General features: G+C 40.1%; 1 protein-coding gene, 1 non-coding gene and 1 pseudogene across 17 annotated transcripts in view; 2 read left to right on the top strand and 1 right to left on the bottom strand.

Annotated features, from left to right (window-relative positions):
- The window catches only part of FAM168A (family with sequence similarity 168 member A), a 242,229-nt gene that overhangs the window by 179,573 nt on the left and 42,328 nt on the right, over positions 1-20,328 (top strand). The gene's annotated exons all lie outside the window — the stretch shown is intronic.
- LOC147358230 (protein SET pseudogene) lies at positions 1,596-3,356 on the bottom strand (annotated as a pseudogene). Its single transcript, XR_015142160.1, has one exon. The product of XR_015142160.1 is annotated as a protein SET pseudogene (transcript).
- On the top strand, positions 9,071-9,174 carry LOC147358229 (U6 spliceosomal RNA). The gene has a single exon (XR_015142538.1). It is a non-coding gene; the product is annotated as a U6 spliceosomal RNA (small nuclear RNA).

Raw genomic sequence — 20,328 nt, 5'->3', positions numbered from 1 at the left:
CATCTCACACGTTAGTAATGCTCAAAATTCTCCAAGCAAGGCTTCAACAGTACATGAACCATGAACTTCGATGTTCAAGCTGGATTTAGAAAAGGTAGAGGAACCAGAGATCAAATTGCCAACATGTTAGATCATAGAAAAAGCAAGAGACTTCCAGAAAGAACATCTACTTCTGCTTTATTGACTATGCCAAAGTCTTTGACTGTGTGGATCACAACAAACTGTGGAACATTCTTAAAGAGATGGGAATACCAGACCACCTGACCTGCCTCCTGAGAAATTTGTATGCAGGTCAAGAAGCAACAGTTAGAACTGGACATGGGACAACAGACTGGTTCCAAATAGGAAAAGAAGTACGTCAAGGCTGTATATTGTCACCCTGGTTATTTTAACTTATATGCAAAGTACATCATGAGAAACGCTGGGCTGCATGAAACACAAGCTGGAATCAAGATTGTCAGGGGAAATATCAATAACCTCAAATATGTAGATAACACCACCCTTATGGCAGAAAGCAAAGAAGAACTAAAGAGCCTCTTGATGAAAGTGAAAGAGGAGAGTGAAAAAGTTGGCTTAAAACTCAACATTCAGAAAACTAAGATCATGGCATCTGGTCCCATCACTTCATGGCAAATAGATGGGGAAACAATGGAAACAGTGAGAGACCTTATTTTGGGGGGCTTCAAAATCACTGCAGATGGTGATTGCAGCCATGAAATTAAAAGATGTGTGCTCCTTGGCAGGAAAGTTATGACCAACCTAGACAGCATATTAAAAAGCAGAGACATTACTTTGCCTACAAAGGTCTGTCTAGTCAAAGCTTTTGTTTTTCCAGTAGTCATGTATGGATGTGAGAGCTGGACTATAAAGAAAGCTGAGTGCCGAAGAATTCATACTTTTGAACTGTGGTTTTGGAGAAGACTCTTGAGAGTCCTTTGGACTGCAAGGAGATCCAACCAGTCCATCCTAAAGGAAATTAGTCCTGAATATTCATTGGAAGGACTGATGCTGAAGCTGAAACTCCAATACTTTGGCCATCTCATGCAGAGAACTGACTCATTGGAAAAGACCCTGATGCTGGGAATGGTTGGAGGCAGATGTAGAAGGGATGACAGAGGATGAGATGGTTGGATGGCATCACCGACTCAATGGCCATGAGTTTGAGTAAGCTCCAGGAGTTGGAGATGGACAGGAAAGCCTGGCATGCTGCAGTCCATGGGGTCACAAAAGAGTCAGACACTACTGAGCAACATAACTGAACTTACATTAAATTATAATTTCCCTGAATACAGCTGAAAATGGGTGGGCTTTGATAAAGGACTGGAAGAGCTTTTGCCTATGCTGTATAGATTCTCATTGGAATGATTTCTGTTGCTTAATGTAGTGGGGAGAGCTGCTACTTGAAGTCAGAAAACTTGAACTTGAATCCTGGCTCTGCCTGTATCTAAAAACTTCAATGGATTTTACTTTGAAGGCCTCAGTTTCCTCCTCTGTAAAGTAGGAAAAATAACACCTACCTTATTTATTACTTATCTGTGAGATTTTAAGGAAATAAATGATCTCTAAGAACTTTTGTGTGTGTGTGTGTGTGTGTGTGTGTACACATTTAGTTTTATTGTAACAAAGCAACTTGTACACTTTTAACATTTAAAACTGAGCATCATCTTTCCTTTCCAGTGAAACAAAAAGAAAAATTTAAAAATAAACAGGAACAAAATTACAATAGAGAATGTCAATTGCAAATAAGATCCTACAGGTTCTGCTGATTCTCCCATCGAGTGGCAGGGCTCAAGTCATCATTAGGAGAGAATTTTATTTTAAAAGTGTCATCTTAAACTGCAAGGATGTCCGTTAAACATCACAATTAAACATGCCAAAGAAGAAGCCATGTTGTCAAAATGCCCACTTAACCCACCCAAACATCTCAAACCCACCCTTTGCTGACCTTCTATAACCCCATTTTTTAAAGTTTTTTTTTTCTTTTTTTAAACAAGAGAAAGTAGACAGATACATGTTGGTAAATGCTAACTGTCCATATTCACATAGAGACACAGTGTAATCTCTGAGCCCAATATACAGAGAAAGGAGGAAAAAAGCTAGAATTCTATGCACTACTACACAGGGGCCTAGCACCCTCCAGCTTCCAGCAGAGCTAAGGGAGCAGAAGGTTTTTCTTTTTTTCCCACAGAGCATGGTGGTGTTGATTCCATAGTTTTTGTTGAGACAGGAAGGGATAAAAATGAATTTGGAACAGAAAGGGGTAGAGATTCTTGTCCCACTGAATTCTGCTCAAGGTATTTCCCCCCCAAATAAGTTGTGAACCATGGTATAAAGGAGAAAAGAGACCTCAAAAACAGGGCGACTGAGCACAAGAGGAGGAAAAAAAAAAACAAAAAAAAGACTGCAACTTGCTCCCAGGGACTGGAGAAAATTAAAAAAGGTTGGAATCCATCAGTGTTCCATTAGTCATCTTCTCCTTCATCTTCCTCTCCTTCCTCCCCCTCATCATCATCTTCATCTTCTTCACCTTCATCCTCATCCCCTTCTTCATCAATGTCTTCCAATCCTTCTTCCTCTTCGTCGTCGTCGTCATCCTCTTCTCCTTCCCCTTCCTCATCATCCATGTCAGGAACCAAGTAGTACTGTAATGGATTTGGCCAAATATCATCTTTGATGACCTCTCCTAACTCATCTGCACCTGCATCAGAATGATCAGTAAACCAGGTGAAGAAGCTTTCTGGTTCCTCATGCTGTCTCTTCCTGCTGGCTTTATTCTGTGTTTGACTTGATCGTTTCGTCAAATCCTTTCCAGATTTCCATTTGATTTCAGTGGACTTTGAAGATGGATCACCACTCTCATTCAGATGAAATTCTTTGGAGAGAATTTTATTTTCGAAGTAAGGGTTTTCATCAAAATAAAAATCTATTCTGTAACCTGATTTAATGTCTTCAAATTCTGTCACTTCAACTCTTGTCAAATAATGCAGCGCCTCTTCATCCTCCTCCCCAAGCAGTGCAGACACTTGTGGATGGTTAACAAATGTTGTTACCCAAAAATTTGGGATTTTGGCGATCAATTCTGACCTCTTCTGAAAAAATGGTTGGTGGAGTTTGTTATATTTCTGTTCTACTTTCAAAATCTCCTCACTGGCTTGTTCATTAAGTCTGTCTATTTCATTTTGTACTTCATCAATATGTTCAATTGCTTCTTGCTTTTCTTTTTCTTCCTTCGGCAAGTTTGAAGAAGCAGATGCCTCGTCTGGCCTGGAGGCAGGAGTCGGCCTGGCCTTCTTCAGTTTCTTCGCTTAGGGTGGAAGAGAAGACTGGTGTTTGGGGGCCATGCTGGGGAAAAAAAGCCAAGAATCCTCCCAGGGGAAGAGAGAGGAACTGCGAGCTCAGAGAACTTCTATGAACTTTTAAAATGAGAACACAGCTAGTCTGGAGTGGTGCTGGATCAGTGATTAGGCTGACTTCTTGTTCTGGAGTTAACTGCTTGGGCAGGCTGAGGGCTCAGGGGAGGTCAGGAGGTTGATGAGATTAGCAACTTTACTAGTGCTGATCCATTCTTTTTTGTGTGTTTTGAAGGTTGCTCCCTGGCATTTGGAGGCAGAATTGGCCTGCTTCCTGGACTTGTACTTCTCAAAAAATCATGAAGTTTGGGGATAGGAATGGAAGAAGTCTAGAAGTTGGGAAAAAAGGATACCTGGGTAGAGATGACACCCTGTTATGCCCCATACACTGCAGAGTTGTTTCTCCTGTGAATGGGTTAGTAATAATAGCTATTTCTTACTAACTTGTGGAATAAAAATAGGGCTTCCCTGCTGGCTCAGACAGTAAAGAATCTGCCTGCAATGCGGGGAGACCCAGGTTCGATCCCTGGGTCAGGAAGATCCCCTGGAGAAGGGAATGCCTACCCACTCCAGTATTCTTGCCTGGAGAATTCCATGGACAGAGGAGCCTGGCAGCCGACAGCCCATGGGGTCGAAGAGAGTCGGACGCAACTGAGCAACTTTCACTTATTAACAAATGGTTGGATGGCATCACTGACTTGATGGACATGAGTTTGAGCAAGCTCCAGGAGTTGGTCATGGACAGGGAAGCCTGATGTGCTGCAGTCTGTGGGGTTGCAAAAAGTCAGACACAACTGAATGACTGAACTGAACTGAACACTAATGGTTGTTCTTTGTTGAACATCCTTTGTCAGCCACATGCAGTGTTTGGAAACTTTCCTAGTGTTCCTGACATTGGAAGAGAGCAAACTCAGCCTGAAAATAGCCCAGAGAGTTAAACTTTATTTGAAGTCTGAAGTTTATCTTCAAAATTCATAAGATCAAAATTCATAAGAATTTTACCTTAAATCACCTTTATATAGTCGTTATTTTCTTTAAAATGAATACTTTAAGGTGTTTGGTAGTTTTTTGTGTTTGGTAAAAAAAAATTAGCATTTCAAGAAAGTGCATCCTGTTTATTCAATGCTTTCATGTACCCTCTAGCGCATAGTTGAGTAGCCACAAAGGTCCCTTATCCAGTTTGAGAACTATGTTGTCATTATTTTATTTAATCCTTATTAAAATATATAAGTTTTGATAGATGTAGATATAAGTCAAGAAAGATGGAAAAACTTGTCCCTGTCACAGAGCCAGAGCATGATAGAGCCAGAATCACATCTAAGTTTGGATGCTCCATGTTAAGCACTGAGCTACATGTTGTCTGTGTTATTTACTGCCTATGGTTGTTTATATTTCTATAACCCTCACTGTTCTTGGGGCTTCTCTTGTGGCTCAACTGGTAAAGAATCCGCCTGCAATGTGGGAGACCTGGGTTTGATCCCTGTGTTGGAAGGTCCTCTGGAGAAAGGAAAGGCTACCCACTCCAGTATTCTGGCCTGGGTATAGTCCACGGGGTCTCAGAGAGTCTGACGCTACTGAGCGACTTTGACTTTCACTGTTCTTGCAGGCACTCACTGTGTCCTCAGTGTTTAACCCAGTGCTTAACTCAGAATAAACTCTGAGTATTGACTGACTGAATGAATAAATGACTAAAGCACCAGGTCCCTAATAATGAAACTTTTTCAGAGATCCATTAAGTGTCTGGCAGATTGAACTCAGAGTTTAGAATAAACATTTTCGTTCTGAGACTCTCCTTCTAAAGCAGTGATTCAGTTAACGCTAAGCCAGTTCTTCTACACAGAAAGGAATATTTGTAGAGAACTCTAGATAAACAAGACTGTCCAGGAACTAATGTTCTCCCCTCCCTTCCCAGACATTTCTACTGAGCTTGAGAAAGCAGTATCGCAATTCACCTGTGACTCACTGACAGCTCCTAAGCCATCAGGAAAGTTATCTCAGAATTAGGTGGTTTTTTGTTTGTTTCCTTACCCTCTCATACATACACTCATACACACTCTCTCTTCTCCTTCCATGTACCCATCCATCCCTGACCAGTACCATCATGTACAGGTGTATTGTGGACAAAGCTTCAGAGTCATTGTCATAACGTTGTTGTTTTCTTAATGGCAGCTGGTTGTGAGTAGTCTGTGCATACTTTGGGAGATTGGTGAACCTCTGGTGCTAACTTGTCCTTTCTTCCAGAATGTATTGCCTGGAGCTCCTAGGAGAATTTCTCTTCTAAAAACCCACTGGCATTGCCCACTGATCTGAAGCATTTGGAATCTAGTCCTTCCTTAAAGGGAAATCTGTAGAAATCTGTTAGTAGTTGCTTTTAGGGGGATTTTGGAGGGTGGGGTGGGAAGGATTGTTTTTTGTTTGTTTGTTTAAAAGATGTAAGCAAAATGATATCCTGATAGAGTATCTCTTCTTAGGATTGAAGAGACTTTTCACAAAAGGTAGCCAACTGTGAGTTTTCAAAGATTGATACCTTCTAGCAGTGGCTTCTAAGTGTCCTCACCAGGCCTAAGAATTTGTTAGAAATGCAAATTCTTGAGCCCTACCCCAGATCTACTGAATTACAAACTCCAGAGCTTCCCCAGGAGTCTGTATTTTCACAAGCTCCCTAGGTGATTCTGATGCTCAAATCTGCCATTTAGTTAAATGTTTAATAAATAGTTTTTTCTTCTTTCCCAATTCAGTGATCTTGTCTAGGAATCTTGCCATCGTAAATGTCATAATTTCTCCAGGAAGTACCTTTTGGGTTCTGAACAGCTGTAGAAACAAAGGCAATGTGTTAGCTTGGAGACATGTCAGCTATGGCACCTGTGTCAGCTGTGACAGAAGTGGCTGGCCCCCTCCCAGACAGACTGGAAGGTCTATGAGCAAGCTGCTCAAATCCTGGACAGAGGAATAGAAGCTACAGTTTTCAGGAAGATGGCCAACAAGTCTACCTTTCCCCTATACATCTTAGGAAAACTAAATAATTGGCCCCAAAAAATGGCTTTAAAAGGACATATGTTGGGTGAGGTCAAAGGTGTGATTACTTGAAAATTGTTCAGCTGGTGGCGAAGGTACTTGAATTTAAGTGTCTAAATCAGATTTTTGCTGTTATCGCTCCCAGCAGGAAAAGAGGCAGAAAAATCAATAGCCCTTGGTCTTATTTAAGCTACAGAACCACACTTCTTGTTATCTCCAAAGGCCTCTGGCTGCCAGAGAGAGACGCTTGGGCCATCACTGTCACAACAAATGCTGCCAAGATTGTAAGTTTCTCCTTAGTTTTTTGAACTCTCTCATCTTAGACTTGCATGGCAGGGAGCCTGAAATCTTTGTGGCCCATGAGATAAGTGGGGGTGAGCAGCCAAGACCTATCTCCAAACCTTCCTTCCCTTTACCCTCCTTAGGATGGCCCCTGAGCTGGGAGAACTGAATTCAGAAGTGCAGACATGAGGGGTGGGCAGGTCCAATAGAGTTGGCCTGTTCTGAGCAACTCTGTTGTGATTTAGGTTACTGACAATTCTGTGTTCCCTGAGGAACATGGAGGTCTTGAAGAAGTAGACTGAATAATTGATATTATTATAATCATTTTCATCATTTGAATACCCATTCTCTGCCAAGTCCAATGCCAGGTGTTTCTGATATAGCTTAACGATTGACCCCCTAATTTTGAATCTTATTAACTCTATCTCACACACTAGCAAAGTAATGCTCAAAATTCTCCAAGCCAGGCTTCAACAGTATGTGAACCGTGAACTTCCAGATCTTCAAGCTGGATTTTAAAAAGGCAGAGGAACCAGAGATCAAATTGCCAACATCTGCTGGATCATCGAAAAAGGAAGAGAGTTCCAGAAAAACATTTACTTCTGCTTTATTGACTATGCCAAGGCCTTTGACTGTGTGGATCACAACAAACTATGGAAAATTCTTTAAGAGATGGGACTACCAGACCACCTGACCTGCCTCCTGAGAAATCTGTATGCAGGTCAGTTAGAACTGGACATAGAACAACAGACTGGTTCCAAATAGGAAAAGAAGTACATCGAGGCTATATATTGTCACCCTGTTTATTTAACTTATATGCAGAGTACATCCTGCAAAATGCTGGGCTGGCTGAAGCATAAGCTGGAATCAAGATTGCTGGGAGAAATATCAATAACCTCAGATATGCAGATAACACCACCCTTATGGCAGAAAGTAAAGAGGAACTAAAGAGCCTCTTGATGAAAGTGAAAGAGGAGAGTGAAAAAGTTGGCTTAAAACTCAACATTCAGAAAACTAAGATCATAACATCCAGTCCCATCACTTCATGGGAAATAGATGGGGAAACAATGGAAATAGTGAGAGACTTTATTTTGAGGGGCTCTAAAATCACTGCAGATGGTTACTGCAGCCATGAAATTAAAAGATGCTTTCTCCTTGGAAGAAAAGGTATGACCAACCTAGACAGCATATTAAAAAGCAGAGGCATTACTTTACTAACAAAGGTCTGTCTAGTCAAAGCTACGGTTTTTCTAGTAGTCATGTATGGATGTGAGAGTTGGACTATAAGGAAAGCTGAGCACTGAAGAATTGATGCTTTTGAACTGTGGTGTTGGAGAAGACTCTTGAGAGTCCCTTGGACTGCAAGGACATCCAACCAGTCCATCCTAAAGGCGATCAGTCCTGGTTGTTCATTGGAAGGACTAATGTTGAAGCTGAAACTCCAATACTTTGGCCACCTGATGAGAAGAACTGACTCATTTGAAAAGACCCTGATGCTGGGAAAGGTTGAAGGCAGGAGGAGAAGGGGATGACAGAGGATGAGATGGTTGGATGGTATCACTGACATGATGGACATGAGTTTGAGTAAGCTCCGGGAGTTGGTGATGGACAGAGAAGCCTGGCGTGCTGCAGTCCATGGGGTCACAAAGAGTCGGACACGACTGAGCGACTGAACTGAACTGAGCTCTATCATTTGATTACGCTGTACCACATATAAATGCCTGAAGATGCTACTGGAAGACTTGACTGATGGTAGTTTAAACAAATAAAAGTATATTTTTCTCACATAAAAAAAATCTGGAGGTCAGTGGCAGATGGCATTGATTTATTAGGTCTGTGATTTCAAGACTGGTATCCCCTGAATCTTTTCGCTTTTTCTGCTTGTTCTAGGATGACTGCTATAGTTGTAGGCGTCACCTGTGTGACCGAGGTTGAAAAAAGGTGATGGAATATCGAAATACTTGTCCTTTTACTAGAAAAACAATGGCTTTCTCACAAGTTCCCCAGGAGACTTATGTGTTTATTTCCTTGATCAGAACTGGGCCACTTGGCTAGTCCTAAGGAATAGGAAGGCTGAGAAAGTGGGTACTTTACCAGCCTCAGGAGGGCGGAGGGGGTTGGAAATGGGCAGTTAGCTAGCCAGCCCATGGTCTACCAAAATGACCTGGATGAGTAAGTTAGCTTCTCTAGTTGGTTTCCTCATCTATAAAATAATGGTAAGAGTGGAACCTACCTCATGAAGGGGTTATGAAAATTAAATGAGATCAATGTAAAGTATTCAGTAGCATGATACTTGACACACAGTAAGTAATAGTATTATTTTTATTGCTATTATTATTATCACCTCAATTCTGCAAAGTTATTATTTTTCCATTTTAAATGAGGAAGCCAAAGCTCAGTAAGTGGAAATAATAGTTTGCCTCGTGCTTGCTTAGGCAGCACATATACTAAAATTGGAACAATACAGAGATTAGCATGGTGCCTACGCAAGGATGACATTCAAATTTGTGAAGCCTTCCATATTTTTTTAAAAAGATAGTTTTCCTAAATTCACAGAATTCAAAATGATGAAACAGATTAGAACCGATATCTGCATCTAAAGTCCATGCTCCTTTTTCTGCAGTGGCAGTTGAGTCAGCAGAGAAATGGTGATTAGCTGGTAGGTTCTTTTTGGCTAGACGCGTGGCATCAGCCATATGGGCTGTGTGATTAGGGAAGGAGGGAGACTAAAAATAGAGTAGATTTGCACCTCCTAGAATAATGGAAATAAAAACAAAAATAAGCAAGTGGGACCTAATTAAACTTAAAAGCTTTTGCACAGCAAAGGAAATTGTAAACAAGGTAAAAAGATGACCCTCAGAATGGGAGAAAATAATAGCAAATGAAACAGCTGGCAAAGGATTAATTTCAAAAATATATAACCAGCTCATACAACTCAATACCAGAAAAACAAACAATCCAATCAAAAAGTGGGCAAAAGACCTAAACAGACATTTCTCCAAAGAAGACATACAGATGGCTGATAAACACATGAAGAGATGTTCAGTGATGCTCATTATTAGAGAAATGCAAATCAAAACTACAATGACATATCACCTCACACCAATCAGAATGGCCATCATCAAAAAAAATTCACAAACAAGTTCTGGAGAGGGTGTGGAGAAAAAGAGAACCCTCTTGCACTGCTGGTGGGAGTGTAAATTAATACAGCTACTATGAAAGACAGTATAGAGATTCCTTTAAAAAACTAAGACTGGAACTGTCATATGACCCAGCAATCCCACTTCTAGGCTTATACCCTGAGGAAACCAAAACTGAAAAAGATACATGTACCCCAGTGTTCGTTGGAGCACTATTTACACTAGCTAGGACATGGAAGCAACCTAGATGTCCATTGACAGATGAATAGATAAAGAAACTGGTGTGTGTGTGTGTGTGTTAGTTGCTTAATCGTCGGTCCAACTCTCTGTAACCCCATGGACTGTAGCCCACCAGGCTCCTCTAAGAAGCTGTGGTACATATATACAATGGAATACTACTCACCCATAAAATGAAACACATTTGAGACAGTTCTAATGAGGTGAATGAACCTAGAGCCTATTATAGAGAGTGAAGTCAGTCAGAAAGAGAAAAACAGATATCATGTATTAACACATATATATGGAATCTAGAAAGATGGAACTGATGAACCTGTTCACAGGGCAGCAGTTGAGATGCAGACATAGAAAACAGACTTACGGACAAGGGCAGGGAAGAGGAAGGAGAAGGTGAGATGAATGGAGAGAGTAGCATGTAAGTATACACACTTCCATATGTAAAATATAGATAGCCAATGGAAATTTACTCTATGACTCAGGGAACTCAAACTCGGGCTCTGTAACAACCTAGAGGGGTGGGAAAGGGTAGGAGATGGGAGGGAGATTCAAGAGGAAGGGGACATACGTACACCTATGGCTAATTCATGTTGATGTATGGCAGAAATAAAATATTGTAAACCAATCATCAATCAATTAAAAAAAAAAAAAGAGTGTGTTTGGATAGTGAGATCACAAACAGAAGCCCCTGCTGGGACATATAAAGACCAAGAGAAATATGACTGAAGAGATCATCATTGGATTGATACTAGATCCACAATATTGAGGGATGAGTATTTGAGAAAAATGGAAATATAATTTAATAAGAGCTTTAAGAAAAGCCAGTTATAAGAGTAGCTAGAGGAACTTCCCTGATGGTCCAGTGGTTAAGAATCCACCTGCCAATGCAGGGGACATGAGTTCGATTCCATGGGATCTTCCTAGGAAGATCCTACAAGCCTCTGTGACTAAGCCCATGGGCCACAACTACTGAACCTGATGCCCTAGAGCCTGTGCTCCACAACTAGAGATGCCCCCACAGTGAGAAGCCTGCATACTGCAACTGGGCCATAGCCCCCACCTGAAACTAGAGAAAGCTCAAGCCCAGAAATGAAGACCCATTTAAAATGCACAAAAGGTTGTAATACACAATATACACAGCTGCACACAAAAAGTTTCCTGTATTCAAAGGCATCACTGACTCAATGGACATGAGTTTGAGCAAGTTCAGGGAGTTGATGATGAACCAGGAAACCTGGCGTGCTGCAGTCAATGGGGTCACAAAGTCGGACACAACTGAGCTTCTGAATTGAACTGAAAGCATAATGACTGATTCAATGTTTCTACAAAAAAACACACTAAGATGGCTTCTGTCTAGCCTTTGCTTGGCCAAATAGCGATAGGTCTACTCACCTGGAGCCAGGTAAGGGAAAGGAAAAGCAGGAGTGAGGGACATGATTGAAGACTGAGAAGCTTTTCATTAAGTAGTTTGAAAATCTACAGGAAATGCAACCATTTCCAAAATGGGTGGGGGACTAACATTTATTAAAGCACTTACTGCTCTGTGCCAAGTATTTATGCTAGGTATTTTGCATGCTACCTCTGTTAATTTTGAATCCACACTGCCTTCCTTCAGAGCCCCTGTTCTTCCTACTGGATTATGATGGCTACCATAGGATGTCCAGAGCAGGAAACTCCTTCTCCTGACTGTCAGTAGGAATATTGAAATGGGTGTCTACAAAGCAAGTTCAGGACTTCTCTGCTTTCTTCCCTAGCCACTCACATGCAGATACAGGAGAAGGAAAAAGAGGCACTGGTCCCAACATAAACTGTTGTTCAGTCGCTCAGTTGTGTCCAGCTCTTTGGACACAACATGCCAGGCTTCCATGTCCTTCACTATCTCCCAGAGTTTGAGTCAGTGATGCCGTCTAGCCATTTCATCCTCTGTCACCCCCTTCTCCTCTTGCCCTCAATCTTTCCTAGCATCAGGGTCTTTTCCAGTGAGTCAGCTCTTTGCATCAAGTGGCCAGAGTATTGGAGCTTCAGCATCAGTCCTTCCAATGAATATTCAGGGTTGATTTCCTTTAGGATTGACTGATTTGCTCTCCTTGCTATCTAAGGACTCCAGCACCACAGTTTGAAAGCATCAGTTCTTTGGCGCTTAGCCTTCTTTATGGTCCGACTCTTACATCCATACATGACTCAAAAAACATACACCAAACAATTAAATGAATTAGTCTTTTTTTAAAAAATACCAAAACAAAGGCTCTGAGAGTTGATTTGCTCAAAGTCACAGAGCTAATAAGTAAAAGAGCTGGGATTTGAGTCTAGGTCTACCTGTAAATGAAGCTCCTGCTGTCTCTAAAACTGTGCAGTTTGTCTGAGTTTGACACCTCCTCTAAATGTCCACAACAGTGTTACTTGTTTGAATCAAAAGTAGGGGAAGGTATATGGTCTGAACAAAAATAACACTCTACTTAAAAGTCTCTCTTGTAACTAACTCAGAATTGCAGCAGCCTCTGCAATCCAGAAGCCAGACCAAATTGGAGGGAAAGGGAGTCAGGTTAGTTGCTAAAATTCTTTTTGTCCTTCTTTCCAGTTCTCCTACAGCTCTTTGTATTTTCCTCTTTGACAGCCTTTATTGGAAGATACCGAATACCAGGGTTACTTAAATGTTTGTCTTTCTCATAGAGGAAAAGAGATCATAGAGGGCAAAGATTGTCTTTTCATTTTGCACTTGTTGTAGTACCTAAAGTGTAATAAGTGTTAAAGTACTTGTTTATTTAATTGAGTTGACCATGTCTTGTTTATTAGCTCACTTTTGAAGGCAATCCCTCAGGTATTAACTTTTAATATATACACAATTCCAAAAAGGTTGAATTTCTGGCCTTCTAGCCTACAGCACTGGGAAAGGGCTAGCAAAGAAAGTCTAAAAGGATGCCGGCTTCAGGATGATAAAATGAATGTAAGAGTGTTAACTACCTGAGCATAAATAAAGATGCTTTAGATCTATGCCCGTAATTTCTTTCATGTTTCAGGAGGAGAAATGTCTTTCCTTCATTAGAAATGAAAAATTCCTCTATCTCCTCCTACTTCTTCAGGCCGTCATAGCCACTCTGTTCCTTTACTATCAACATTTTTACTTATGTTTTAACACAACCTACATGAAATTAAAAGACATTTACTCCTTGGAAGAAAAGTTATGACCAACCTAGATAGCATATTGAAAAGCAGAGACATTACTTTGTCAACAAAGGTCCATCTAGTCAAGGCTATGGTTTTTCCAGTGGTCATGTATGGATGTGAGAGTTGGACTGTGAAGAAAGCTGAGCGCCAGAAGAATTGATGCTTTTGAACTGTGGTTGTGGAGAAGACTCTTGAGAGTCCCTTGGACTGCAAGGAGATCCAACCAGTCCATTCTGAAGGAGATCAGCCCTGGGTGTTCTTTGAAAGAAATGATGCTAAAGTTGAAACTCCAGTACTTTGGCCACCTCATGCGAAGAGTTGACTCCTTGGAAAAAACTCTGTTGCTGGGAGGGATCAGGGGCAGGAGGAAAAGGGGACGACAGAGGATGAGATGGCTGGATGGCATCACCGACTCGATGGATGTGAGTTTGAGTGAACTCCGGGAGATGGTGATGGACAGGGAGGCCTGGCGTGCTGCGATTCATGGGGTCGCAAAGAGTCGGACATGACTGAGAGACTGAACTGAACTGAACTGTTCCAATAGCTTCACTAAATCTGCTCTGTGTCCAATTAAAAAGCAGATATTGTCATAGTGAATTTTTTTTTAAAGATTCAAGAATTTAATATCTATAGGAGATATATTTTAGATTCAAAGATATAAAAAGTTGAAAGTAAAGAATGGAAGAAGATGATGTAACAGGAACCATAAGATAGCTAGGGTGGGTATACTATTATCAGACAGAATAGCCTTTAAAATAACAATAACCATAATGTTACTAGAGTTAATGAAGGACATTTTATAATAACAAAGGAGTCATTCATGAAGGTAAAACAGTTATAAATATATACTTCATAACAGAGCCCCAAAATACATGAAATAAAAGCTAACAGAAATGAAGGCAAAAGATGGTTCAACAATAGTAGTTGAAGACTTCAGTACATCTCTTTCAATAATGGATTAAACAACTATGCAAAAGATCAACAAAGAAATAGAAGACTTAAACAGCACTGTACACCAGCTACACCTAACAGATATCTGTAGGACACCCCAACAACAGGCTTTGACAGTCAGAAGAATTTAATTATTTTCCAGAACACATATAACCTTCTCCAGGATAGACTATGTGCTAGGCCATAAAACAACTCTCATTTAAAAGAGTGAACTCATACAGATTATGTTCTTCAATCACAGTGGATTGGAATTATAAATCAATAATAAGTTTAGAATTTAGTGACAATTAAATAACATGCTCCTGAATAATCAGTGGGCCAAAGAAGAAATCGCAAGGGAAACTAGAAAATAGCTGGAGATGAGTGAAATACACCTGACCAAGACTTATAGGACATAGCTAAAGTAGTGCTTAGAAGGAAATTTATAGCTATAAAAGCCTGTATTAAAAATGAAGAATAACCTCAACTCAGTAACCTAACTTCTCACCTTAACACTCTGGCAGGGGAAAAGAGCAGACTAAACCTTAAGCAAGATGAGGAAATAATAAAGATTAGAGCAAAAATCAGTGAAATTAAAAAAATTTTTAAATCAATAAACCAAAAGTTGTTTCTTTAAAAAGAGCAACAAAATTAACAAACTTTTATCTAGACTGATTAAGAATAAAAGAGAGAAGACTTAAATTACTAAAATCAGGAATGATATAGGGAGCATTACTACTGACTTTACAGAAATAAGGATTCTAAGGGAATACTATGAACAGTTGTATGACAACAGATCAGATATCTAGGTGAAATGGACAAATTGTATATGGTTCATGACTTAATAATGATGGTTTGACTTGGGATTTTTCACCTTTGCAATGGTGTGAGAGTGGTACATATTCAGATTTTGAATTCTGACGTTTTCCTGAGCGAGCAACATGCATTGTTGTAGTTTCTCATGATGCTGGGCAGCAGCAACGAGCAGCAACTCCCAGTCAGCCACATAATCATATGGATAACAACCAACACACTTAAAACCATTCTGTACCCACACAACCATTCTGTTTTCAACTTTGAATATAATATTCAATAAATAAAATATGTAATACTTTATTATAAAACAGGCTTTTGTATTAGATGATTTTGTCCATCTATAGGCTAATGTAAGTGTTCCAAGCATATTTAATTGTAGGCTAGGTTACACTATCATGTTTGGTAGATTAGGTATGTTAAATACATTTTCAACTTACAATATTTTCAACTTATCAGGACGTAACCCCATCTTAAGTCAGGGAAGATCTGTACTAGAAAGACAAACAACCAACCAACAAACATCCCATAAAGAAAAGCCCGGGACAGATAGCTTCATTGGTGAGTTCTAACAAATACTTAAATGAGAATTAACACTAACCCTCCTCAGACTCCTCCAAAAAATAGAAGAGGGGGGAATCATTCTATAAGGCAAATATTGTCCTGATACCAAAACCAGACAAAGACATCATAAGAAAACTACAGACCAATATCCCATAAATGTGAAAGTCCTTAAAAAGATACTAGCAAAATGAGCAATAACTTATAGAAATGGTTATATTATATACTACAGCCAAGTGGGATTTATCCCATAGGTGCAAGAGCCACTCATAATAGGAAAACCAATCAGTGCAACACATCATATTAAAACATTAAAGGACAGAACTCACATAATCATCTCTATAGATGAAGAAAAAGCTTTTGACAAACTCTGATACCCTTTCATTATTTAAAAAACAAAGAAATAAACAAGCACGTCAGCAAACTAGGAATAGAAGGAACTTCCTCAGCCTGATAAAGGACATCTGTGAAAACCCATGGCTATCATCATACTTAACAGAAAAGGACTGAATGCTTTCCCCGTAACATTGTGAACAGGACAAGGATGTCCAGTCTCATCACATCTATTGAACATTGTGCTGGAGGTTTTAACCAGGGCAGCTGGGCAAGAAAATGAAATAAAAAGTCATCCAGATTGGAAAAGAAGAATTAAAACTGTATTTGCAGGTGAAGCAATCTTACATAGAGAAAATTCTGAGGAATCCATGCAAAAACTGTTAGAACTAGTAAATGTGTTCAATAGGGTTGCAAGATACAAGATCAATACACAGAAGTCAATCTATTCAATTGTAGTAGACAATCCAAAAATGAAATTATGAAGCAATTCTGTTTATAATAGCATCAAACAAAAAAGGAATAAATTTAACAAAAGCATAAAACTGTGTACTCTGAAAACTGTAAAACATTCTTGAAAGAAATTATAAATCTAAATAATTAGAAAAATGCCCCATATTCATGAATTGAAAGATTTAATATTTTTAAGATGGTGATATTTTCCCAGTTGATCTCCAGATTCAACACAATCCCTATCAAAATCCCAGCTGACTTATTTGCATATTTTGACAAGCTGTTCCTGAAATCACATGGAAATTCAAAGGATCCATATTAGCCAAAACAGTCTTGAAAAAGAATAAATTTGGAAGACCCACACTTCCCAATTTCCCAGAGTTATTAAAAAGCTACAGTAATCAAGACAGCATGGTTCAGGCATAAGGATAGACATATGGATCACTGGAATTGTATTGACTATCCAGAAATAAGCCCTTGCATTTACAGTCAGTGACTGTGTAACAAGGGTACCAAAAACAATTCAGTGGAGGAAAGAATAGTCTTTTCAACATATGGTGCTGGAACAACTAGATATCCACATATGAAGGAATGAAATAGGACCCCTGCTGTACACCATGTGCAAAAATTAACTCAAAATCGTTCAAAGACCTAAATATAAGAGCTATAAAATTCTTATAAGAAAACTTGGAGATAAATCTTTGTGACCTTAGATTTGTCAAGGGTTTCTTAGATATGACACCAGTAGTACAAGGAGCCAAAGGAAAAAAATATGTAAATTGGATTTCATTAAAGTTAAAAAAACGTTTGTACTTCAAAGGACACCATCAAGAAAGCAAACAGACCGTCCACATATTTGGGATAAAATATTTGTAAATTACCTAATAAGGGACTTATACCTGTGTCTATATGTCAAGAACTCTTACAACTCAGTAATAAAAAAATAACCCAATTAAGAAATTTACAAAGAATCTGAATAGGCAGTTATCCAAAGATGATGTACAAATGGCTGATAAACGTTTATAGGAGATGTTTAACATTGATCATCAGGGAAATGCTGGTTCAAAACTACAGTGAGATTCTGCTTAATACCCTTAAAGTGGCTATAATTAAAAAGGCAGGTAGTAATAAGTGTTGGCAAGCATATGGAGAAATTAAAACTCTCATATACTGCCTCTGGGAATGTAAATTTGGTAGAGCCATTTTGGAAAACAGTTTGGCTGTTCCTCAGGTGATTTCCTATCTCTATGGCCTTGCTTATACTGTTCTTTTTATTTGGGAATGCCAATCCTTTTATCTTTGCCTGTCAGAATCCTGCCTGTCCCACAAAGCCCAGCTCAGTTTACAATTTCCCAAGCCTATAGTCTTAGAAACAGATTCTGCTAGGTTGTGTGTCTCTTTTTAGTATTACAAAATTGCTTTTCACAATGCTTTTACTGATTCCCATTGTTTCAGATTCTTCCTAACATTAGATACTGTCAGACTTATTTGTTAATGTTTGTTAGTCTGATAGGTTTGAAGTAATATTATATCCCATCTACTTGTGTTTTGCTGATTACTAGTATCTTTGAACATCTTTTTCTTTTCTCCTCCATCTCCCGAGTCATTTGAGTGATTTTTTTTCTGTGAATTGCATGATGAGATTCTGTTGGTTTATTTTCATTTTCTTATTGATTAATATGAGTTCTTTCTTCTGGATACTAGTTCTTTTTTCAGTTCAGTTCAGTCGCTCAGTCGTGTCCAACTCTGTGACCCCATGGACTGCAGCATGCCAGGCCTCCCTGTCCATCACCAACTCCTGGAGTTCACTCAAACTCATGTCCATTGATGCCATCCAATCATTTAACCATCTCATCCTCTATCATCCCCTTCTCCTCCCACCTTCAATCTTTCCTAGCATCAGGGTCTTTTCCAATGAGTCAGTTCTTTGCATCAGGTGGCCACAAGTATTCGAGTTTCAGCTTCAGCATCCGTCCTTCTAATGAATATTCAGGACTGATTTCCTTTAGGATGGACTGGTTGAACCTCCTTGCCATCCAAGGGAGTCTCAAGAGTCTTCTCCAACACCACAGTTAAGAATCATCAGTTTTTTTTTTAGATGTGTGATAAATATATTTTCTCACTCCGTGCTTCTTTTTTTAACTGTTTACATTATTATTATATATTATAATAGCATCTTGTCATACAGATTTAAATTTTGAGAAGTTAAATTTATCAACCTTTTATAGTTTTTTGTTTGTTTTGGTCTCATCTAAGAAATACTTTGTAATCCCAGGGTCAAACTGATATTCTACTGTTTTTTTCTAATAGTTTTTAAACCTTTTATTTCTTTAATTTAGGTCTTACATCTTTCTGGAATTGGAGAAGTGTGGGGTGGATCTAATATTTTTTTCTTCACATGGAAAACCAAGTATCCCAGTAAATTTTACTGAATCTGAGCAAGATTCTTCCCTTTACCAGATCTTGTGAAACACAACAGTGAAATGAAAGACTGAATTCATCTGGAAGGGAAAGGGATTCATGCACCAAATCATCAATTTGCAAAATTTCAACTGCTTTTTTCTCTCTTTTAAAAAAGAAGTTCAGGAGGAGCCAAGATGGCGGAGGAGTAGGACGGGGAGAACACTTTCTCCCCCACAAATTGATTAAAAGAGCATTTAAACGTCGAGTAAATTCCACAAAACAACTTCTGAATGCCGGCAGAGGACATCAGGCACCCAGAAAAGCAATCCAACTCTTCGAAAGGAGGTAGGAAAAAATATAAAAGACAAAAAAAGAGACAAAAGAGGGAGGGACGGAGTTCCGTCCCGGGAAGGGAGTCTTAAAAAGAGAGAAGTTTCCAAACACCAGGAAACCTTCTCACTGCCGAATCTGTGCCAAGCTTTGGAAGCACAGAGGGCAACATAACAGGAAGAAAAAATAAATACACAATTAAAACTCGAAGATTGCGAGTCCTACGGTAACTCCCCCAGCGGAGAAGCAGCGCAGACGCCTGCACGTGCCATTAGCAAGCGGGGGCTGGGCAGGGAGGCGCAGCGCGGGCTGCATCGCTTAGAGTAAGAATCTGGCCTGAATACCCTGAGCACTATCTGAGCGAAATAATTTGGGCTAGCAAACCAGACTGTGGGATATCTACCACGCGAAAAGCCAGCCCCAACCTAAGACACCGCCAGGCCCGCACACGGAACAAAGAATTGATCAGAGATAGCCGGCTGCAGACCTTCCCCCTCCGGTGACAGGCAGCCAGAGCCGGAAGGGGGCAATCGCAGCCCCAGAGAGACATTATCTATAAAACTGTAAGCAGGCTTCTTTGCTAACTAAAACTTTTTGGGGGTCTGGACGGTTAACATCTGCCTGAGAAGGTGCGCCGGTTTTACACCCAGATAACCGAGTGGCGGGGAGGCGATAAGTCGCAGCATTGGCGCTCGCCAAATACCTCATCACTTGAGCTGCTCGGACCTGGGAAGAGCACAAAACTCAGGCCCAACTGAGTCTGCGCCTCTGAGGACTACCCGAGTGCCTGAACCTGAGCGGCTTGGACCTGGGAGGTACATGCAACCCAGGGCCAGCCTCGGATTGTTCCCGGCGGAACAACCTAGAGCCCGAGCAGTGTGGGCAGGGAGGCTACACGCGCCGTGAGCGGGGGCAGACCCAGTGTGGCTGAGGCACTGCGAGCGCACGCCAGTGTTATTTGTTTGCAGCCTCCCTCCCTCCCTCCCCACAGCGCGACTGAACAAAGAGAAGAAATACAGCTCCACCCATCAGAACACCGACACAAGCTTCCCTAACCAGGAAACCTTGACAAGCCACCTGTACAAACCCACACACAGCGAGGAAAAGCCACAATAAAGAGAACTCCACAAACTGCCAGAATACAGAAAGGACACCCCAAACTCAGCAATTTAAACAAGATGAAGAGACAGAGGAATACCCAGTAGATAAAGGAACAGGATAAATGCCCACCAAACCAAACAAAAGAGGAAGAGATAGGGAATCTACCTGATAAAGAATTCCGAATAATGATAGTGAAATTGATCCAAAATCTTGAAATT

The sequence above is a fragment of the Bos grunniens genome, chromosome 15, assembly GCF_055505025.1.
Source record: "Bos grunniens cultivar Pamir isolate PY7600 chromosome 15, Bosgru_T2T1.0, whole genome shotgun sequence".
Classification (NCBI taxonomy): domain Eukaryota; kingdom Metazoa; phylum Chordata; class Mammalia; order Artiodactyla; family Bovidae; genus Bos; species Bos grunniens.
The sequence above is the reverse complement of the archived record's forward strand: the minus strand, read 5'-3'. Positions and strand labels throughout refer to the sequence as shown.